Source organism: Phoxinus phoxinus, assembly GCF_949152265.1.
Source record: "Phoxinus phoxinus genome assembly, chromosome: 12".
In the NCBI taxonomy this organism is placed as follows: domain Eukaryota; kingdom Metazoa; phylum Chordata; class Actinopteri; order Cypriniformes; family Leuciscidae; genus Phoxinus; species Phoxinus phoxinus.
Genome location: NC_136887.1, coordinates 20,111,510 through 20,136,079, shown reverse-complemented (window position 1 = coordinate 20,136,079; position 24,570 = coordinate 20,111,510). Strand labels below are relative to the sequence as shown.

The window sequence follows — 24,570 nt, the reverse complement described above, 5'->3', positions numbered from 1 at the left end:
AGAATAGCATAACAATTCACACTTCACCGTGTAAAGTTGCCTTAGTGCGCAGAGCCATAAATATCATTTATTTTGTGTCACGCATAAAGTCAAAAGCAATAGTTCTTGAGGTGCTTTTACCCCAGCTGTGTATTGTTATCAGCTGGAATGGGCAAAAAAAGGGCTAATGACCCGTACTACTTAATGACCAGCTCAGAGGCCGCCGAATCCATATCATAAATCGTTCCTGTGGGTCGTGCCTCGGTTTCCACCTGTAAGGGGGAGTGCAAATTCGGGTCATTTTTCAACATGTGATCAGGGACTCATTAGCAGCGGTTTTGTTCTGCTCTCATAGCGATGGAGAACATATGATATTAAATCTCTTTCCTATTGTACAGGGTTCTAATTAGCTAGGTCATTCGGGAACCTTAAGTGGGGGATTTCATTTTATGTGACGAAACATGGAAATTTGAAATAATCTTAATTTTAATGTGTCCCGTTCCCATGTTTAGCTAACATATAACAACTCAAGTGGAATTTCCAAGTAGTTTGAGTTGTATTTGTAAACTTTTTTGTTAGATATAAGGGACAAAGATAAAGGTTAAAATAAAAGGAGCGAAGGGGTTTGGAAAGAAACCGTGAAAAGGAACAGGATCTAGCGGTGGATGTGTTGTCCTTTGTGTGTTTGGCATGTTGGCAGCACTTGATAAATGGACTGTTCTGGAGGAATCCATTCACCCTTCACAGTGCCACTGACCCTTCTCTGTTACGTAGCAACTAGACCTTCAGTGGAGGAATCAGTATAGTCCGCATAGCTCAAACCTAGAGGAATATGTTTAAATCTCTTATGTCTTTTTCCATGCATTTGTGTGTATATAATAGCTTGCAGGATAGCATTTGTCTGGCAGTTTGCTATATCCACCCAACTTTTACATTTTTTGTTCAGGTTGAATTCATGCAATAGTCTGAAGAATTTTTTGAGTGATACCTGTGATTCGAAGGGGGAGACTTAAATGGTTTGCTTCACATTGTGCAAATTTTTCAATTTCACACAAGTCAGCACACAACTCAAGGCTACTGACCAGCATTTCAAAATAGTACAGAGAAATATTTAATCTGTCTTGTGCTAAAACACTTTTTGTTATCTGTGATTTTCTATCTTGAGTACTTTTCTATCTTGAGTTTTACCTCAGGCTCCTAAATATGAAAAAATTGTATGATCTGCACTCATTAAAAAAACTGCATGAAATTGCTTTTCACATGCATTCAAACTTATAGATATTAAAATGTAATTTATTTATTTGATGGCAAAGATGAAATTGCAGCAGCCATTACTCCAGTCTTTAGTGTCACAATATCCTATTATGCTGATTTGATGCTCAAGAAACATTTTTTATTATCATCAATCAGGGGTGTAAGTTTGATTTTGACATTGGTGGGTACATAAAAGCAGCCTCCTTTATTTATAGATATGGTAGCCAACACTCATTGGCATAAAAAACTATCTTTATGAGTTGTTAAATAGACAATAAATACACAATTTTGATTATGTAAACCATTACAATTTAGCTTTCTGTACTTTGTGATAAATTATGTATTGCTATAAGTCAAAGGTAACTAATGAGGACGAGGAGGCAGTTTAGAAGTGAATGGCTTAATAATGTCACTGTACATTTTAATAGTAAAAATGAATTGGACCGATGATAATGATTCTTAAAGGAATAGATTCATTTAATGCATCCTTGCTAAGTAAAAGTTTTGAATTATTTTTTAAAACAATTAACTGAACCGAACATATTTAAGGTACTATATGTAAGAATTTTGTAATAAAATTTCCAAAAATCACTTGCACAGTGTGATATATTTCCTGCAGTTGTGTACTTACAATATCCCAAAAGTTCCTAAAGATTTTTAATTTCAGAGAAATTCCAATTTTAAATAATTGGCCGTCCCGGAATCCCTGTTCACTTGTCGCCTGTCAATGATGTAATATCCACGTTATCCCTGGTTCCGCTCATAGTACTGCCATAGTAACCATGACGACAGACGTGGACAACTGCGTAGTGTGTAACGTCTAGCTGCACACTGTTGTTGTTTCGTTAAAACATTATGGAACATGGCAAGCAGACTTTGGGGAAAAAGGAGAACTAAAACAAGGATCTAAATCAGCGTGCCGTTTTCGAGATGCCGAGATCTCCACGTCCGTGACAAACTTCGACTTGACCGAGCTCTTACATGTAAGTTACTTTATTAGACAGGTGAGCAAATGTACATAAAACTAATGTTATATAGTTCAACATGATGAAATGTTAGAATATGATCTGTATGTTATTCTAATGTTGATTTAGTTTACTGCTAGTCTCATATAGTCAACAAACTAACATAGAATAACATTATAACTTTCAACACACTCAAATGCAGTTTAGTGTGACCAAGTGAAACAGCGCTGCGTTACCTCACAAGCTTAATTCGTCTAATAAACTGACCTGTGTGAGTAGTAATTAAGCACTTCCGGGTAGTTCGGTAGAATGAAATGTCCTTATTCCTTTATATCTGCGGGATTCGCGTGTGGCGCTGATATGTCTCTCATTAGCAATCGCACCCTACTTTATCCCACAGTCATGTTAAAAACATCAATTCCGCAGGAAATTTTGTGTCATCAACGTACGCCTTTGTTATTGTAAGAGGTAAGCGACCCCTAGCGGCGAAAAAAAATATATATTGTATCTTTAACTCTCATGTATAAACTCTGGAATCAAGAAATGCTTAAAGGAGAACTCCGGTCAATTTTAACATTGAGCTAATTTTTTTGTAAATTTGGAGTGCTGTCAATACAGAGAACAACGACAAAAATCGGTGTTGCCTACACTGTGTTATCCTCTTTTTTAAATTTGCACCCTGTTGACTTCATTGGGGCAAGTTGTAAACCTGCTTTTAGCCTTTTAACATCCTTGATGTGTCACTACAAGTGCCCAGCCATGTGAGTGATTCTTTTAGAGTGAACACGAGTGAATCTGACTGCAGTAGATGTGAAAGATATGATTAAAAATTATGTTATTTCAGCCAGCGTAAATACCTGTATTTACTTCCTGTTTTCGGTCGAAGTCCAAAGCAGTCAATTGTCGAGTTCACGCGCGTGATCATAGGTTAAAGGGACTAAACCATAACTAAACCTATGCGCGTGAACTCGACAATCGACTACTTTGGACTTCGACCGAAAACAGAATGTAAATACAGGTATTTGCGTAAATTTACATTTCCTTTACAATAACATGCACTAATGAAATAAGACATTTATTAAGACATTAAATAGTCAATGTTGACCTTCACATTTGAGTCTGCATTTGTAAGAGGTTGAGGGGAGTATTGTTTTAGTATATAGTTTGGGACACCATTTTAATGTGGTCACATTAAACATGATTATGCATTTCTTACCAACACTATGAATTCAGGCCCCCACACCCACTGAGCCCTTTGTTCTGTGATTGTTAGTACTGATGTAAGGGAACGCCTAAGATCCTTCAGATTAATGACAGACACATGAACACTCATATGCAAGGGTGTGACCCAACTGAATATGTTAATATTTCTCATGCAATGTGTGCGTGGATATTTTCTGTTGGTGTTCATGCTGTCTGATAATCACCCTGCATTGGATTTCAGACATAAAGGTCACGTCTCATTCCGCCTCAGGCCAAGATGACCCGTTCTCCTCTGATTCAGCATATTGCAGAAGTGGCACTCCGCCATCGGATCAGCGGATCATAACACACAGTTTGTTCACTCGTAGCCTGCAAATGAACTTCAGTGTTCGGTTTAGTTTGGATCAATGACCTGTTCCTAACCGTCCCATTCCAGCCCAATTGCAGTAGAAGATTTGAGCTCAGGGACAGAAAAGCAGGCAAGTTTAAGGAAGGGATGTGCACTGGATGAATCATTTTGCCAGTCAGCCATGAGCTGATTGATTATGTCCTTAAGCTTTTCTGAGGCATTGTGGACCTGGACACTAACCCTACTGACAGCCAGACCTGACCCAGAAGCGTCTGACTGAGGGAAGCGTGACGTTACATAGCACACTACACTATCCAGTACAGGACAGTAGTGAGTGGCTCAGAAATAGGAGCACATTCCCAACTCGGATCATCACATTAGGAGCTGCCAAAACAGCCTGAGCCAACGGGAGGTACTATCAGAGTACCATCATCTTTAGCCTGGTTATGAGTGCCAAATATGTCATATAAAGCTTGTCAGCGATTAGAGGAAGGCTACAGGTTTTAAATGTGGGAGGTAAAAGACGTAGCTGTCCATCTAGATGTTACCCCCCCCCCCCCCCCCCCACACACACACACACACACACACAAAATGAGCCTGGTTTCACCCAAGATTTTTTCTCACCTAATGGAGTTTGGGTTTCTGAATTGTGCTGGATAATGACACTATTGTCTTCTATTGGGCTGCTTTATTGCTGAATTGTATTTGTTTCATAATTTATTTATTTTCGGCCAACACTGTTATTAAACTAAATTGAATGAGCATTGGACTGACTCTATTGTTTTATGTAGAACTGCTTATAGCTGAATTGAACTTTCGTAATTGATCAATTTTACGAAGTTATTGAATTAAACTGAATCAACACTGAGCTGACTTAAGCTGAATAACTAATTACAGTATTGGCTTTTTAGAGCTGCTTTACAGCTGAATTTGAATTTGTCTCATATTTGTTCAAGTTTGTGTCATTGATTCTGTTATTTTCCTGTTTATTACTGTAAAGCTGTTTGAAAAGCGCTCTCTAAATAAAGGTAACTTGACTTGACATCACAATGTGAGGTCCGTGGTTTTCTGGGTCTGGTGAGGAAGAATTTGGCTGGCTTTCACAAAAACCAGACCTGAACTCCAGTGAACACCTCTGGGATGAATTGGACCACTGACTCTGAGCCAGGCCTCATCACCCAAGATCACTGGTTGACCTCACTGATGCTCATGGGTCTGAATGTGAGTAAATTTTATTTTGTTGTACATGAGAATGTCTTGTTTGTTTTAGATGTCAAGAATGGACTAGGAAACTTTCAGCTGACGTTGATTAGATATGGCACAATATATTAAATATCTTGACTAGAGACTTCACCCAGTAACAGTTGGTAAATTTAATTATTTTAGAGAGAATCCATCTATTGTATATATGTGATGGTAAATTATTTCCATTTATCCGCACATCTTTTGCACCTCATATACTACCCTCACATAGCAGGATAAAAAAAAAGCTACATATAATTTCAAACAGTAAATTATAATGTTAATGAATATTTATTTTAATGTGTACCTTGCTTGCGTCTGAGTACTCTCAAGGTTTTTCCTTCTTCACGTGAACTTCTTATGCAGTTTTTTTTTCCATGAACACTTTAAAGAAAAAGTCTAATTTCAGACAGGTCCATTTTACTTGCTTCATTTACAAAAAGATAAATTATGTTTTTTTATGTTTTCTCCATTGTGCAGATGAGTGACAGAATATTGCAAGAGATATAGCCGAGGATCATCACCACCATCACTCATGAGAAACGGGCCGGTTTAAATCTGTTGTGTGTTGTAAAATTTAATATGTATGTAAATGTGCGGACGCAGAGTCTGTCCTATTTATTTTTTGCAAATAATTATATAAAAATGAAATTAGGAAATTCATATTTAGAATAATGTGACATAATATATGAATGGCAACTAAAAGGGATAGTCCACCCAAAAAATATTCTCTCATCATTTACTCACCCTCACGTAATTCTAAATATGACTTCATTTCTTCTGCGGAACCCAAAATAAATTTTTTTTTGAAGAATGTTGGGAAGCAAACAACATTGGAACCCATTGACTTCCATTTAAATAAAATATTTCTCAAAATATCTTCTTTTATGTTCCACAGATGAAAGTCATAGAGGTTTGGAATAACATCAGGGTGAGTAAATGATGACAGTAGTTTCATAATTGGTTGAAATATCCCTTTAATTTTGATCAGCAATCATTTGTGAACCTTCGGCGGCCAAGCGAAACAAACAGGCAAAACGCACTATATCCAGAAAAGCTGTTTTGAGAGCAATGTTCTTGAGATAGTAAATTAGATCCCATATGCAAGTGCTTAGGGGTAGAAAAGGAGAGAAAAATAGTGTTGGCCATCTGTGTGCTATTTAGATTGATCCCAGCAGCCATGGCTGTTTAATTCAAAAACTGTCAGGGAGTGTCATTAGGTGCGGCCATTTTCGGGCTTCAGATTTCATTAGCCACAGGAAGGCCCACATTACCCTCAGGATTAATGTCAAGCCTCCCGATACAGCTCTAGAGCTGTGGAGTGCTTAGAGGAACATCCCTGACCTTTTTGCGTAAATACACTGTGATTCATTAAAGATTATGTAGACCACGGGAAAACTCTTAAACAGTTGAAGAGTTATATGTAGGCTACATTTTGGCCTGTAAAGTTATCCTTGCTTCTCTGGGAAAAGAAAATTGGTTCCTGAAGCCTAATTTTTATTTATTTATTTCAAATAAAAGTCCAATGTTGTGTGAACAATGTTCTTCAAAATACCTTCTTTTGTCTTCCACAGAAAAAAAAAAAAAAAGTCTTACATGTTTGGGACGACATGGGGTAAGTACATGTTTGGGTGAGCTATCCCTTTAAAAAAAAAAAATCCAAAACATCCTGCTTTTTTTTTCTTTGTTGTTTGCTTATTCAAAATTGCATCATGAGTTAAACCCCAACAGCCTAGGTGATAGTGTCTTTGGCCTTCCTTCCTTCCTTTTTTCTCCTAGAGCCTCTTTCTTGCAGTTATCAGAAGGAAGAAGCAGTTGCTACGTCAAGGCCAAAGCCAACAGCGAGCATGATAACTCAGTGAGGATGAGAGGAGTCATCACTTTTCCTGTTTTAATTAGTAACATCAGCTTCTCAACTGGCAATCATGTCATCTGCTTCCTTCCAGGCGTTGATTATAAATTGAGGACTGCGTCACACAGACCACACTGGTAAGATATGCTGTGTTTTTAAGGCAAAATACTGTTTTTTTTGCTCCCAGTTTCAAGTGAAGGATATTTCACAGAACCCGGAATATGATAAATTCAGAAGTGCAATATTCTGACAGCTGCAATAATGGAATACAATTTTCACACGGGCCCAATTGAGACATAATCAAGCCCTTGCTCGCTAACCCAGGCTCAACATGTTGATGTTTCTAGAAGCTTGCTGAATTATAAACCTGCTTCCACTCATGGGGTTTTGATTTTACCTGATTCAGGAGGTTGTTAAATGTGCACGATCATGGAGTCATTTATCACACGCTCACTGTGCGCCGCTCACAGTTCCAGGTGCACTGGTACTACACACAAATCAGGGAATGGTCACAACTACATGTGATTCAGAGCCGTCTGGATGTCATAAAGAATATGTATCATACCCCCGTTTTAAGGTCAAACATATGCAAGGTCTGAAAATATCTGTTTTGCCTTCTGCTCCCACTGTAGTAGTTGTGTGCATTAACCTCACCCAGGATCTGAAAACCTTCAAGACAATGACCAATATATATGTCTAGAATGCTTTTAAAGGGAGAAGACCTTTTGAACTGTGAATTTTCATCTTTTGTAGACTTTCAAAACTTCAGAAGACTTCTTGACAGGTTTTAAACAGAACTCAAGACAAAGCTGAAGAGAACTGAAGAGATCTGTCTCTGTTCAGGTTCAGACTCAAATGTGAGTGCATGTAGTGTACAAATTGTGTAAGAGGTCTTGTACAAATCAATTTCTTCAGTGTAGCGTATCACATACCGATTTGTAAAGAATTGAACTGTTCAAGTCTCAATAACAATCCCAGTTCCTTAAAGGGTTAGTTCACACAAAAAATTTAATTATCCAATAATTTACTCACCCTCAAGCCAACTTACTACTTTCAGCCAAACACAATCGGAGTTATATTAAAAAAATATCCTGGCTCTTCCAAGCTTTATAATGGGAGTGAACAGTTACTGAGATTTTGAACATCCATCATAAAAGTAATCCAATCAGCTCCAGGGGGTTATTTGTGTTTGGCTGAAATAAAAAAGTTATATACACCTTGGATGGCTTGAGGGTGAGTAAATTATGGGATCAATTTTGTGTGAACTAACCCTTTAACAGTTGCAATAATGATTATTTTAAAGCTTATATAAGGGAAAGGAGGAAAAAGGAAATTAAAAATAAATAAACTACATAATTAATAAACATGTCAAATTCCTTTATTTTTTTTTAAATACAACTGAAGAAAACTTATTTTCTTACGTCTATCTTTACACAATACTTCTACTACTACACATTGTCATATAAACAGCCAGCACTGATTTAAGTCTCATGACATGTCAGGGACAGACTTGGCGTGTTTTCAATGGCATCTGCAGTAAAAAGCTATATGATGCTCTTATATCACTTATAATTTACCACAGCTCATGTTGTCTAGAGTTTTTTTGTCTACTTAAATTTCTTGCAAGTGTTTCGTCAGCAGAACAATCCAAAAACACATTAAATAACAGTAAAACCCACTGAAGAGATGTAAGTCTATCCCTCACAGCCTCGCTTTCATTCCCGTTAAAAGGCGCTGCTGTGAATAAGGTCAAGTCAAGTCACGTTTATTTATATAGTGCTTTTTACTATACAGATTGTTTCAAAGCAGCTTTACAGAGATAACAGGAAAATAGTGCAACAAAGTTTGTTTCTAGAAGAAAATAGCGTCACAGTCTAACTTAAGTTCAGTGATGGTTCATTTTTGCTGTAAAATTTGTATTAATTTAGTTTATAAGGCCTTTAAGAGTCATTTGCTGTGTCCAAAATCACATACTATATAGTATGCGCTAAATTTTGTTTGAAACTTCCGACCATAAAAAAAGTATGTTTGACCAAAAATAATGTCTATATAGTATGAATGTCTGTAGTATCCGGCATACTACATCCGCTATGTTGTCACTGTCATGTGACCTATGGTGTCAGTCGTGTTGCTTCACTGTCATTCACAAATCCTCTCCTGTGGCCTCATGGGAGAGTAAAGTCTCCAGTGGATGCACACTTCAGAATGTTGATGGTAGTAGTAGATCATCCTACAAAAGTAGATACTTTTCATCTGCTGTTTTATGAATACTATGATTTCTGACATACTACTCATCTCACATAGTGTTTTTTGCCAGGCATATTCATATAGAGGGATTCAATCAGGAATTGGGAAACACTAGTTATGCTGGATGTTTGACCGGCATAGTCATCCATTTAGGAACCGGCGGTTCTGATTAAGAAAGGTAAAGGTAATTTTTTTCTCGCTATAAAAATAGTTTCACATAAAAAATAGTACTTTAAAAAAAATGTAAATTCATCTTTTTTTTCATGTGATGAATACTCCAAGTCGCCTAATGCATATTAAGATCATACCACCAGCATAATACAACTCATCCACCTTCTCTCAACTCAAACACTGACTTTTATTAATCTGAGTGATGTTCTGTGAGCATCTCTGCCCCTGAATGAATTACGCACATGCTCCTTGAATCCTGTATTGGTATTATCAGTTTGTCATAGGTCACGCTTCCTGATGCTATTTTGAGATGCTGTCAACAAGTGTTGTTCTACATCCTGTGGTGGAAAAAGTCTGATGATGACTATAGTTAACGCTGAGCAGCTTATTGAGTTTCCCCCAGGAAACCTCCCCCGTGAATCACTAAAAGCTGTGCTGAAGGCAGTCACTGTGGAGACTTCAATTACTGGCGTGTCCCAGTCGGCTGATTTCTAACTGTGGCCAGCAAATTAGAAAAAGGTGGAGGGAGGCAGAGAGAGAGTACGAAAAACTAAAAAATCATTTGGAGAAGGATGGTTTAAAATGTGGATACAGAGGAATGACAGGATACTAAAGGGGACCAGTCACAAGAGTTTCACCAAGTGAAACGTTTCTGGTTAGAAGTGGAGAGGTAACCTTTTGTTCACATGTTGGCTATAGGCCAGACGTCTGCACCATAGGATTCAGTTCATAATCCTGCGTATGACTGATTTATGGCTCACATTATCAACTGTTGACTAAACGTCCCCAACTGAGTCTTTTTCCTATGTAGAGACAGGTCTGTGAAAATGCAGACAATAATGTCCTACATATTTTCTAATTTAGGGCAGCACACTTCATCATCGGTGTGTGGTTTTTAAAGATGATTAGGGAGGGTTCATTGTGGCAGTAGGTTATTAGATCTTCACAGGAAAACTTTACATGCAGCAGTGTGGCCAGAATGGGCTCGTTCACAGATATGTAGACACGTAGATGATTGTGTGTTCAATTCTAGCTGTAAAGAAGAAATGAGAATTTACAAGTACTGTTCACTACTGTTCAAAAGTGTGGGGTCAATAAGATTTTATTGTATTTAAAAAAAAAATTTTTTTAAAGTTCTTGTTCTTTATATATATATGTGTAGTACCACAACTGATTTCAACAGTAATAATAAAATGTTCCTTGTGTGGAAAATCAGCATATTAGAATGATTTCTGAAGGATCATGTGACAGTGAAGACTGGAGTAATGATGCTGAAAATTCAGCTTTGCCATCAAAGGAATATATAACATTTTAAAATAGATTCATATAGAAACCAGTTATTTTTCAGTATTATAATATTTCACAATATCTGTTTTTAATGTATGTAGTTTTGATCAAATAAATATCTTGGTGAGCATTTAAGATGAGTGTGTGAGGGACAGTTGTTGAAGTCATCACTGCTTATGAAGATGATTTGCAAGAGTTTCAGCTTTTATTCGTTTTAAATAAAGCCTAAAGCCTGTACTCCAAATCAAATCATTTTCCATAATCTGGTTTATCTCTTTCAAATTTGTTCAAAATACCGTGTTTTATCCTTTTGTGATTTATATTTCGACTCATATATATTTGGACTTCATATAGGCTGTAATATTGCACACCTATATATATATATATATATCATACACGCCTATATATTTGGACTTCATAATAGGCATTTATGGCTGATTAGTTTGAGAATACCACTTATTTGAATGCAGTCTCAACTAAAACAGCACATCTAGCTATTTATAGTGAACGTGTCATAGTTTGTGCTATTCAGGATACAGTTTTTCTATTTTTAACATCTTTTATCACCTCCACAGCTTTTAATTTTCCCCAGTGCCCATGCTGAGACATGAGAGCACTATTTACCTTTAGATGACTGTATAGGCCAGAATATGTGGTGTTTCTTTTTCAATGTCCTCTTACAACACACAAGAACGATTGACTTAATCCTAGCAGATTTGTTTTTAGTGCATCTTTCACTGTCAGTTGTGGAAACTTGAAGGCGGCGGCTACACATGGCTGCCTCTGTGAACCCACAGCACTCCTCCGTCTGGATGGGAGGATTGGGGGTAATGTAGTGACTTGAAGTGGCATGTTAGCCCATTGATGGCCAGCAGTTACTTACCTGCAGAATGTGAGATTCTTCCAGCACACGGTAATCAGGACTTCAGCACTCGTCAGTCTGACCCTCACGATCAGCCCGGTGCAGCCGCACATCTGGTGCAGATGTAGCAATCTCTCTCTCACTGGATCAGGGGAGCTGGATGTCTGCCAAGCAATGAATGTGCTTCCTGGTGTCTGTGGCCAGTAGAGAGAGTAAACACACACAGGTACTAGAACTTAAGCCAAAAGCCATCAGCACCCCAACTTCAAGAGGCCAGGCTTCAGTGATGTGGGTGATCACTTCAAACAGGATCTAAAGAATGTTTAAAACACATGGCATTCAATCACAGGCGTTTGTGACCAGGTGCAAAGAGGTGTGCAATATTACAGCCCAGTGCCAAAACGCTGATTAAACCTATGGAACATGTCAAAGATCATAAGCATAATGCATAAGACAGATTTGCAAATCAAAGTCAACTGAGGTCAAGCTCATGTCACCTTTGAAATGTTTTCCCCACTGAATTACATTGCAGTGCAGTGAGGTATTTATTTAACGTCACTCAGGTGTAGAGTAATGCAATATATAGGGCTGGTTTCACAAACAGGTCTTAGATTAAGCCAGGATTAGGCCTTAGTTTAATTAGGACAAGAGAAGTAGTTTAAGTTTTAGTTTAAGTAGATTTTATAAACGTGCCTTAGAAAAAAAAACATTGTAGTGCATATTGAGGCAAAACAATGGCACTGACATATTTTAAGATATGTCAGTGCAATTTTCTTTTAGTTATACCAGCTCAAATATGCATTTCTTTGTCATTGTCTGTGAATATAATTAAATATTTCATGTTATGTAGAAATGTGTCACTGTTATTTACTGTCGTTATGGCTTTTACACATTTACATACATATCCAAATCAAACTCAACATTTTACATATTTTATCAAACTATATTTGAAACAACAAAAAATAAAACTATATATATTATTATTTTTATCTAGAATTTGGTTTATACCGGAGGATACATACATACAAATAAATAAAAATATACAAGCTAAGTGAAATGTTTCCTTCACATTTTGATTTGTGTAATTCTTTCTCTGACCTTCTCTTTTCTCCTCCTTCCTCCAAAACAGCCTGAAGATATGGCAAAACAGCCTGAAGATATGTGCTATTTTGTCCTTTTACCCTGGCAGACATCACAGAGGAGACAGATGTGATGGCTGTTTCAGAAGATCAGAGAGTGAGAAGCCCAAAACGCTGCTCCACAAGCTCCTAAGCTCAACGGGGAGCTCCTCATATGTCTACATGAAAAACCAAACTGGCTGGTGAGCGTTGGTCTTTGTGATTCAGTCTGTTAGATTCTGAGATGCCCCATGCCTGCAAAAGATCAAATCATTTCCTCCCGACCAGATTAGACATGTTAGCAGGGGGTATGAAACATGCTCACAAGCTTATATTAAAATGCCTTCATCCTCTCAGACAAGCCTCTATGAATGTAAGAACACTGCCTCTTAAAAGATTAACCAGTGGCAAAATATCTCAGAAGAACTAATAAAGAATTTGCAGGAGGATTTTCTTCCTTTTAGGAAAAAATATGTTTGTATGCTATTTTAGGCCACTACTAGTACTGAACTTGATGCAGTGCAGAACAGATCTTCTCAGATGTTGTCTGATGCTCATTGTATTAGTTTGAGAGAGGATTACTGCTTAAATCTGTTTGAGTATGTGCCCCGTTTAATCTAGCTGAGAAGAGCAAATGAGTCCTGACCATTGATCCCTCTTAGATGGCTAATTACCTAAATCTGATTGGTGTGAACATGCTGTGTGCCATTCATCTGAAACGGCCTCGTCCTGGCCTAGAAGGTGAGGCCCGATTCAACCTTCATTCACTTAACGCGTTTTGTGCAGCTAACCAGATACAAACCAAAGCCTTGTTGAAACATCACAGCATATGTTGGATAATGAGACTCAGCTGTCCCGTCGGTTTCTCTGACATACCCTTCTTAATCTCATGATGGCTCTGAGGATAATGGGGGTATTTCACTGGAGATACAGACAGACAGATAGCGGGCACTGTCGCAGGCTAACGCTAGCCAGCAAAGTTAATGTTCGGGGCGGGTTCCTCCGCATTTGCCTGCCATCTGTCGCTCAGGCAGAAGTCCAGGAGTACGACAGGGCGTCCACCTGGGAATGTGGTTGCATGCACCATCATTCTCTATATGTCTGTAGATTCTCACCACTGCCCCCTAGTTAGATCTTGAATTTGGAGCAGGGATGTGCAAATCTAGATATATTCATATTTGATGCATTCACAAAGTCAAGTCACATTTGTTTATATAGCACTTTATACATTCCAGATTTTTTCAAAGCACCCTCACTATAATAAACAAGAAAATAACAGTGGTAATGTTGCAAAATTCAGCAATTATGGAACAAATAACATTTTTGCTGTTAAGCAGCTCTACAGAAGGCAATCGTGTCATTTAGTTCAAGTTGGTTCAGAACAGCCTTGAGATTTTGGAATAGGGATGCAGTGTTCGCCATGCGCGGGTATTTCACAGCAATGGTGGAACGCTGGTTTGTTTTGTTGTGGTTGGAACAAATCTTTGGTTTTGTTGTGTTTGACATCAGAAAAAAATGAACGGCCCTTAATATGCTTCTGTGGTTTTGACATAAAAACTTTACTGCAAAATATCGCCAGGACGTAGCCTGCCATGATTATGTGAGCATTTTTACATTGTTTTATGGACAATAAGTGTGGGAAGGACCCCAATTCGTACCTTATAAAGCACCTACATACAAACTGTGAAAGATATACCGGTACATTAAACCTCTTATCAACTTATCAACCTCATTAATCGGTTGGTTAGTCAACTCTGTCCCATCCCTAATTGTAATAGAACTAATTTGGACTTAAAAACGGAGTGAAAGTGATGGTTTACCCAAAAAATGTATGTTCTGTAATCATTTTTAATCACAAGTACTCATCATATCATTCCAGACATGTATGACTTTCTTCTGCGAAACACAAAAGAAGATATTTTGATGAATGTTGGGAACCAAACAGTTTTGGTGACCATTGACTTTCATGGACCGAAGCACTGACACAATTCTCAAAATGATTATATTAGGTGTCCTTAACTACTATGGGCCCTATCTTGCACCCAGCGCAATTGACTTTGTACACCGACGCATGTATCATTCCTATTTTGCACCCGCGCAAAGCAGACTTTTCCCTCCACAGACGCACGTCGGTAAATTAGGGAATGAACTTGCGCTCGCGGGGGCGGTTCGGGCAAAAAGAGGAGGCGTGTTCCGGCGCAAAACTCCCCTGGTGCTATTTTCCAGTTTTAGAAAGCAATTGCGCCATTGACCAGGAAAAAAACAGTCTAAAGACAGTGGCGCGTTGCGCGTTAGTGATATGGTATTTTAAGGGCGCGTGCTCTGCCATAATGTAGCGTGTTAACGCGCATCCACTTTGATTCTTTAATATAAACAGACGCAGCAGTTTTCATTTTTGCAAATCATACATTATTACAAGGAAAAATATTAACACACGAGGGAAATCATTTGGGTGGGTTTCTCCCATCATCCCCAATGTCACTTCTCTGTGTTTTACGGTCCTGACGAGAACGTCGGCCTCCTCGGCTTTGAATCGCTCCTGGCGTGCGCTGGCAAATCCGCCGTTATAATAGCAATCCGCCATGGAACAAGCGTGCCGGCTCTTAAAGGGAATGTGAGAGGACGCTCTGATTGGTTTATTTCACGTTACGCCCAAGCCACACATATGAATAATGAAGCTACTTCAGACCAACCCCTTTTAGATTTGCGCCGGGCGCAAGAGTAATTTATCCCGCCGGGAAAATAGCAACAGCGCCGGGATCCGCCCACAAAGTTACTTGCGCTTTGATACTTGCGTTTCAGATCGTTAAAATAGGGTCCTATATGTACTTACATCAACACAATAACTACATTGTATTTATTGTTTTATGTTGTATTGGAAAACACAAAACGCTGCTATTGAGGTGGGATATAATATATATAATATTATATAATGCAAACATCATAAGAATATTATGAGAGTCAATGTGGTCCCTTAACGCAGCCTCAATACAAGCTCACCAAAGTTTCTTGGATCTGTCACCTTGTAGAGATGAGGGGGGGGGCGTCATAAATCACCTTGTCAGGCACAGGGTCTTTATCTGAGGTCTCCCCTCAGCCATGCACCATCACTTTTTATGTTGCTGTTTTCCTCCAGGAGGATGCTAGTGTGTTCCTGAAAGCATTGCATGTTCCCTACTACAGATGATCTTGCGTGGGAAGCTGACTGTCGAAAACCCTCCATAAACTGGGTGGCAATGTCTTCATGACTGAGCATGTGTTAGCGTATTAGACCTGCCTCACGGGTTTAGATGCTGTATGATGCTGTAAAAGTATGTTCACTTTTTAATGTTAGTATATAGAATAGATTTTTTGGGGGGAAAACACATTTCAGAAGTGACATTTAAATTATGCTGGGGTTTAGTTGACATCACTTTACAGTCTAAACAATAACAGCCATGCTGTAAGTGTGAGCATGCATAATTGTGATTACTCTTTTGAATAAATTAGTATTTATTAATGTTTCCCATGTTAAATTGTCAGCCTTACTTTTGGAAATGATTAATATACATGCAACTTTTTGCAAATGTCCGTCTCAGTATGACCTAGGGCCAGACTTCTTAGGTGAGAAAGTGCAGCTGGTCTCAAGTCGGGCTCCTGGATCATTTTCTCTGCATACATTTTTAAAGCAAGTTGGTGTTGATTGACAGGCAAACTTTCTGCCCCTTTTCGGTCAGGGTTCAATGCGGATGTCTGGTTAATGAGGTTGACTTCACGGATTATAATCAGAAGGGGGATATTACTGACCATATGTGTCAGCGCAGATGAGCGAACCTCCCAGGCTCGAGGTGTCAAAAGGATATTTTTTGTTTCCTCTCAGTTCTTATTTACCATAGACCTATACAGATCTGCGTCACTGCCCCCCAGGGGTGACTTAAACAGCCCAACGTCTATGACAGATAAGTTATGCTAAACAGATTATTCATGTTTGCAAGACCTTCGAGGCACAGCATGGCCCTTCTGGAGAACCAGATCATCGTATATTTGCTTTCAGCATCCATGGCAAGGCCAGAAAATTTATTGTAATAGGTTCATAAAGGGCATAATAACTCCACTAACAAATATAAGGTGCATCTCTCCACTGGGATGATTAAAGGAATACTTTACTCAAAAATGTAATTTCAACCCCATATAATTTTAATAGTTTATGGGTGAACTGTTCCTTGAAATTGCCATTTTTGTGCTCTGATTACATTTGTCTGTGGGTATGTTCACCTATTACACTTTGAACAAAACATTTGATGAGAAAACCAGAGAGAAACAGAAATGTGAAAAGTAAAAAATAAAAAGGCGCCCTCAGAAGCGCACTGTGACATATGGAAGCTATCACAGGGCTATGCTCCCATCTGTGTCCACAGCCGCGGCTCGCTGGCACCCAAAAGCCACTGCGCAGGATGGGAGTAATCCATGGAAGAGGATCCATGGGATTGTGATGGGACTCAAAGTTCCCTGGAGACAGAGATTTAACCAGGAAGAGGGGAAGAAGTAGATGGATTATACTGGCGTTGGGTGCAGATGTTCAGAGCTATTTACAGAAAACAGGTGCCCAGGCACCGAGAAAGGTTCAGCAAGGTCTTGCTTTTTGTCTGTCATTAACACTCCTTTTATGATGTTCGTGCCAAATCTTGTGTTTGGAAATGTTGCCACACATTGGCGCTGTGTGTGTACAGTGCAATTTAATTGACTGTCTGTATAATATACTGTCCTGTATAAATTTCAGCCCTTATGTTTTAAGTAAGGGACTTATCCTAAAGGCATGAGTTAAACCTACACAAATATGACCAGAATCCACGTAATTTAAGATTCCCATGACTAGAACTTTGGGGAATGATTTATTCCTGCAGGTTTAATCATAGTCTAACATTGCATTTCACCTCTTTACCATATTTTGTTCCTTTGTTGTTAAGAAATGAAAAACGACTAGCGATACAGGGAACATCCTGTTTAACGCACCATAAGTTTGAGAATTCCATGCACAGTTTCTAAATGCTCTTGAAGGCACCGGTTAAGTGTTTGGTTCATGTGCGGTTTTGCTCTTGTCTGGTGCTTCGTGAGTCATTGGGATGTCGAGTGCCCCTGTCTCAACCTCTTTTCCTGCCCTGTTACTCACTGGACCACTTCAAGTTTTCTCGGAGTGAAAAATTTATTGCAGGTTGGTAAATTTTTTATGGCTCCATTTCAGTGGACCTTTGATGGCGTGCTGCGTTCTGTATCAACCCGGCGGCGACCAGCCCTTAACATTCTCACAAGCCGTCCCGTGAGGCCGTCTGATGCACGCGCACCGAGTGAGCGCTGTCCTGTCTGATAAATCCCTGCGGACCAGACCTCAGTGATTTACTGCATGTCAAGAGTTGAGCTACTCTGGAACCAATGGCCCTACCAGACTAGTGGAAGTTTGTCGTTCTAGACACACCACACACTACAAATGATCTGTAAAGGAGAATGTATTCTGTTCGGTTTTGGATGACCTCCCGTCTGAACATCTTTTCACTCTAACTCCCGACAGCAGAACATTCGTCTCTGTCCATGATGTAGGGGAGACCAGGGGTGGCTGTAACACTTTGTTTGAATGATTTTTTTGCATTATTTATCTCAAACTATTTATAATTTTGCCACATATGTCTTCTAAACATTAAGTTATTTTAGAATCTACAACTCGTGTCAACTACAAAAACGGATGATGATACAACCTACAGTGCCTGTAACACTATTAGAAAACATGTAGATGCATTTATTTTGATAATCAAATTACCTTTTTCAGAATTATTTTTATATCAACCGCCATCAAGCCTTTTTTTAACTCCACCCAATTTATATTTTAAGTAATAAAAAGCAAACATTTGATTCTAAAATAGCGAATGAGTTGCCTACATAAAACAGGAACAATTAAAAACATAATAGAAAGTGCATGTTGGAGTTTTTATTAATTTTTTTGTGTGCTTAAGCATTTAGAGATAAAAATAACAAGTAAATGTTATATAGTCCGGTCAAATAAACCAAGAGACTGCTGATTCTGTTGACACCATTCTGTTGTTTAATATTCATTAACTTAAACATGAACTAAATGCAGAATATTTTTTTCTATTTATTTGAAGGTGACATATGATGCCCCTTTTAACAAGATGTAATATAAATCTATAGTGTCCCCAGAAAATTTCTGTCTGTGAAATTTCAGCTCAAAATACCCCCCAGATCATTTATTAGAGCTTGTCAATGTAGCCCCCTTTTTGGGTGTGAGCAAAAACGCGCCGGTTTTTTGTGTGTCCCTTTAAATGCAAATGAGCTGCCTCTGCTTCTCGCCTCCGTTCAGAAGACGACCGATCCTTCGAGCTTCGGATACTCTGGCAATAACAAAAGACGAATTACAGTCAAATTTGAGAAATAACAGTAGCAGAGTGCAACCTTAAGGAAAGACTCAGGAAGAGGTTGCAACTTTTAGACTGCACCTGGATGTTTTGAATGGTTAGTGGATACATTTGTGTAGTTGTTGTGGAGTAACATTCATCTCATGTACATGCATGTACAGTCATGTTGGCACAGTTCCCTGAGGTCTTTATAAGACAGCTTTGACTTTTTTTGTTCAACTAGTGTGCAGCCAACGACAGAACAGTTTGCACAGTTTGCATGCTTTGCTCAAACTTTTGCCACTGCGTTAGAACTGGTTACTACGGAAGCCCTGAACCGTAAAGTAAAAAAAAAAAAAATTTGCATTTCGAGATTAAAGTCAACAATAGATTTCTGTTACAAATAAATGTTGTTGCTTTGACCTTTCTATTCATCAAAAAATCCTGGAAAAAAAAACGAAATTAAGCAGCACAAATGTTTTCAACATTGATATAGTAATAATAAGAAGTGTGTGTGTGTATTCTCTCTGTTATGGGGATCCAATATCCCTACATGTATAGTAATACCAGTAAAGTTTGACCTTGTGGGGACATTTATTTGGTCCCCATGAGGAAACAATCTTGTAAATCATACAGAATTGTCTGGAATTATTTGAAAAATCTAAAATAGCACAAAGTTTTCTGTGATAGGTTAGTGTGTTAGTGTTGGGGGATATAATATACAGTTTGTACAGTAAAAATATTGTGTCTGTGGAATGTCCCCATAAAACATGGAAACCCAGTGTGTGTGTGAGAGAGAGAGAGTTTGACCTAAACTCGTAGACCTCCCCTAAGGCTACACTGCTTGGGCCCCCGTGTGAACACCTCTCGAGGCTGGACACACCTGTCATTGATTAGCATGAGTGTGTAACCAATGCGGTATGCCTTCCCTCATAAAACAATACATCCAATTTCAGCTTTGCTACAAGCTGACCCAATGTATATACTTATTTTAAACATAAGTACCACCATACAAACTTGTAGATTTCCTCCCTGAAGCCACGGAAATTCTATTGGCTGTAAAGCAGTTTGTTGTGTGTGTGTGTGAGTGCATGTGTATGTGCTTATAGAGGCCCCACTAATGTGGCTCATATAACATGCAGCATGATGATGGTAAACCTTCATTTCTGCACTATATTTGTTGTTGCAGCTCTTGTCTGAGACCATGTCCCTCAACTACAGCGCTCTGCATCGACGGTAAAAAAAGAACAGCTGCTCCTCTTCGCACCATGCTTTGAATATATGCACCAGTCCCCGGCCCGCAAAGTAGATCCCCATGTCAAAACCTCAGGAAGATGCCGGTCCCACAGGAACCGGACTGACCACCGCCATCTGCACTTGACGAGCTTGTCAGCCACATGCAGCAGGCCAGCTTCTTTTCTTATCGTCAGGAAGTTGTGAGTTGGGAGGTATTTCTGTTTGTTTGTTTTGCAAATGTATTTGTTTCCGCTAATGCAAACAATTAGGTGACATCCTATGACAGAACGAGCACTGGTCCGGCTGCAGATGGACATGCTGCATGGTGCTCTACAGCAATGGGCTCATCAATCAACACAGTCTGATGAAACACTGACAACTTGGCAGAGGCTTCACAAGGTGACCACGTTCAAAGTTGACATTTTGGACAACAAACAGGAAGCTGAGATGCTTTAATACTTCAATAGACCTTTTCCCATAACATGATGATAACGAAGCAGCAGAAACACAAATATGGCTAATTAATCTCATAGGACAGGGATTATTTTGGGGGATGGGAGGGAATATACGTTTTAGCATTATAAAAAAAATATATATATACATATATATATATTCTTTTTTTTAATAAAGTTTCAATTTAATATGATTGAATTAATTATTATATATAAAATAGATATTTCAGAGGTTTGGGGCTGGTGATATTTTTTATGTTTTTGTGTCTTATGCTATGCTCACCAAGGCTGCATTTATTTTATCACATAAAAATATGAATATTGTAGAATATTATTACAATTTAAAATAGCTGTTTTCTATTTTTAATACATTTTAAAATGGGATTTATTCCTGTGATGTAAAGCTGAATTTTCAGCTGCCATTTCTCCAGTCTTCAGTGTCACATGATCCCTCAGAAATCATTCTAATATGCTGATTTGGTGGTCAATGTTTCCACAATTTTTTTTATGGCAACCATAATAATACATTTTTTGAAAATTAAAAAAAAAAGTTGAAAAGAAAAAAAATATTTTAAAAAAGAAAGATTTAAAAAAATTGTACTGACCCCAAACTTTTGAACAGTAGTGTATATAATTTAAATCATTTATGTTCATTTATAACTATATTAATATTTGAAGCCTATTATAAATTATATAGACAACATGTTTAGTTTATAGACATGATTTTTGAATCCATATCTCACTATCTATTGTGTATTTATGACATATAATATAAGCATAAACCGAGCAGTTAAAATGAAATAATTTCTCTTTACAATGCATCAAACTCCAAAATTTCAGTTCCTTTTGGACTGAGTGAAAAGTTGGCTGCCCACTGTAGTGTTTGTTATTGTTAATCAGCACCTTGTGGTCCAAAGTCCAATATTCAAACCATGCTGTTTTCCTGGAGTTTACTCTGTCTACCAGCAATACCTTTTCAAACTCCTGGCCAAAAAACACATAGGTGCTCCATTAATAATTATTTTTTTGGTTAACAGTAGAAAGAACGGTGTACATGTGGTGTTTACCTCCTGTGGCATAAAGCTTTGATTTGAATGAGTTTGCTTTTTCCCACTCAGAATCAACCCATTCAATACATTTACAGAAATATATTGTAAATCTGAAATGGCTTTTCTGCTGTCATCACAGCCATTTATGCATGCTGCGGGCTTATTTGTTTGGCCCAGTGTCATATGCATTCATGCAGAGAAAGAACCAATTATGTTTAATTTCTGCTTTTAAGCCCATCTCCCATAATCACCATGGTGATATTTTAAATGTGATTAAACACACAGGAGTACTTCTGTGCACAAATGTTCCTTCATCTTCACAGAACTGGAACAGATTAGCGGTTTTATTTGTATTTTGAAGACAGCTGGAAGGAGCACATCAGAATAAAACAGAAGCATGGAGTCTTGATATACATTTTCTAACTACTTTTAACTTGACACATGGTCTAAAAACTGCAGCACTCATGGCGTAAGATGCTGTAAAATAGACCAACAATTAAAATATAGCACACAGAACAGAAGTGTTTAAATGTGGTTCTTTTTATTAATTTAATGATTTAATGAGTTTTAGGTGTTTTGTGAATATTTATGTGTGTGTATACACCCAGAGAGACTGTGTAAATCAGTCATTTATTCTGTCATTCTCACATTGTTCTATTCTTTTTTTCTGTCTGTTTTTTTAAGGACAAAACCACAAGAGGCCTCCTAGACTAATACAGTTACAGTATCTGTTTATCTGAAGCAGATGAAAAACTTCCTCTGAATGAATATACACAATATCTTGGCACACCAGCAGGATCCAGCACAGAGGAACCTATCTTTAAAATCACAGGCATGTAAGTATGCATCCTCCTGAATTCCAGTCCCTTTGTTTTTAGATGTAAGGGAAGAGCAGTAATGAGTCTTCTGTTGACTTGACATCCTTGGAAAGTCCGCCTGGACCGCACACCTGCTGTCCATCCAGACCTGTGGAATCTCTGTATGGATGCAGAGGATGCAAGATCTGGAAAGTATGCCGGCGGCCGAAGACCCTTAAGGCAGCGCAGCGTGCGTCGAGGAAATGGCCAGGAATGTCAATGCAACCATTCCTTCCATATCCTCCGCCGCAGCATTGTTTGAATGGCCGTGCCGTTAATCATTAATATAAACACCTGTAAACTTAATATAATTAACCGGGCCTTTTGTTGAGGGTTTTCCCCTTGTTTTGACGGGACACACAAAGCAGGAGATCATGAGGTCTTTCTCTTCCATGATAACTGGAGTGTAACACTCATGGGTTAGTTTTGGTTTATGTATTAATTCGTTGCGGTCAGCAGACAGTGTGCTGTGAAGGGTAGTGTCACCGGGTGCACTGGCAGCTTGTCAAGTGACAGAGGCCAGACTGAATGTCCTTGAAAGTAGCATAGCACTGCCAGGAGTGCTTCAGTGGCAGCAGAATGCATAATTGGTGACACGATGAGCAAAGAGGACACTTGACAGAAGTCCTGGACTGGAGAGAGAAAAGCTTTACAATCTCAAAGATGTCTGATCAGCACATGGTTGAATGAAACTTTTTCGTTTCTCGGTTCAAAGTATAATATGGCACCTTTTTTTATTACTTCAGAAAAATCCAGAAACGTATTCACTGGAATACGTTATATATAACATATATAAACGTATCACTATCCACCCTTTAGTGGACTGTTGAAACAGTTGAAAATCGTACAAACCACTGGTATGATGTTGCAGTCTATGCGTGGATGATGTTGCAGTCTATCCGTTATGGAGTTTGAAAGCTTCTTGGAAGTTTAAGAATGACGTTATAATGAGAGAATTTTTCATTTTGGTATCAACTGTCCTTTTAAACTACAATACATACAAATATATTATCCAGAATTCAGATTTATAGACTGAAATGGTCTTGAAAAACCAACACTCTCATGGCAATACATAATTTTGTTGTGGCGAAAAAATGCCAAATTTGTTACTATTCATTCATACAATCTCTTTTATATATTTTTAATATGATCATACGTGTCAGGTTTAAGGATGGAATTAGGCATGGACATTCATGCTAAGTTTTTTTTTATTTCCAAAAACATATGTTTTCATACTAAACAAACAGAGCAAATACATACGATATTGCCAAATCATAGTTGTGTTTTTTGATGAGATAAGATTTAAAAATATATATTTTTAATAAAACTAAATATTTTTTGTAATTGTTTATATTTTGAATTATAATTATTTTATTTAGGCCTATTTGTTTTTGAAATTTTATTTTTGAAAATAGATAGTGAAGGACAAGTAACTGTTAAGTGGGCAGCATGAAAACTCTTTTAATACTGTTTAAAAAGCATCCCAGCCCAGGTGGGATTACTGCATATTTCCCATACTTCCATTTGTGTTACCTCATAGATTTGAATGAGGAGGTCCGTGCAAACTTATGTCTGCAGTGTAAACTGATGCGAAATTGTTCTCACATATTTTTTCCTCTCTTGTCACACATTCTTTTTCTTGTGTTCTTCTTGTGGGACTTTCTGTTTAGGCTTGGGGTGTTTTATGAACTGTTACCTCACTTTTATGTTTTAAGAGCAGAAGAACACATTTTTCTTCTCATGATTCCTGTGTTAACGTTCGGCATTTTATTAAGTACTTTTTTCTCTGTTCATAATTTGTGCTTTGAATCTGACGTGATTATGAGAAAGAGGCAGAATGTGGCTCCCATGAGAAAGAGATGAAATTCAGTGACAGTCCCAAACTCATCTTTTTGATAGAGGGCTCCATTATCCTTCATAAGTCCAGCTGCAGGATTTTCATGTCATAAACAATGCAGAGTCATTGCAGTTAGAGTCAGTGCACGGCTGAGGAACTTAAGGGTTGACTTTTTTTTAGCCTAAAACATGCGTATTCTGAGCACTCATGGTTGTCCATGATATACA

At 38.1% G+C, this 24,570-nt stretch overlaps 1 protein-coding gene across 8 annotated transcripts in view; it reads left to right on the top strand.

The window, feature by feature from the left end:
• The first annotated feature begins 6,836 nt into the window (after positions 1-6,836).
• xpnpep2 (X-prolyl aminopeptidase (aminopeptidase P) 2, membrane-bound) overlaps positions 6,837-24,570 on the top strand; it is a 42,951-nt gene continuing 25,217 nt past the window's right edge. For 2 of the 8 annotated variants that reach the window (XM_079631489.1, XM_079631488.1), the window contains exons 1-3: positions 12,585-12,732; positions 20,102-20,547; positions 22,395-22,485. The gene's annotated coding sequence lies outside the window, so the exon portion shown is untranslated. Of the gene's footprint in view, positions 6,851-6,871; positions 6,982-12,540; positions 12,733-20,101; positions 20,548-22,244; positions 22,486-24,570 lie in introns of those variants that run through there. The other 6 variants (XM_079631487.1, XM_079631486.1, XM_079631484.1 and 3 more) reach the window with 6 other exon arrangements.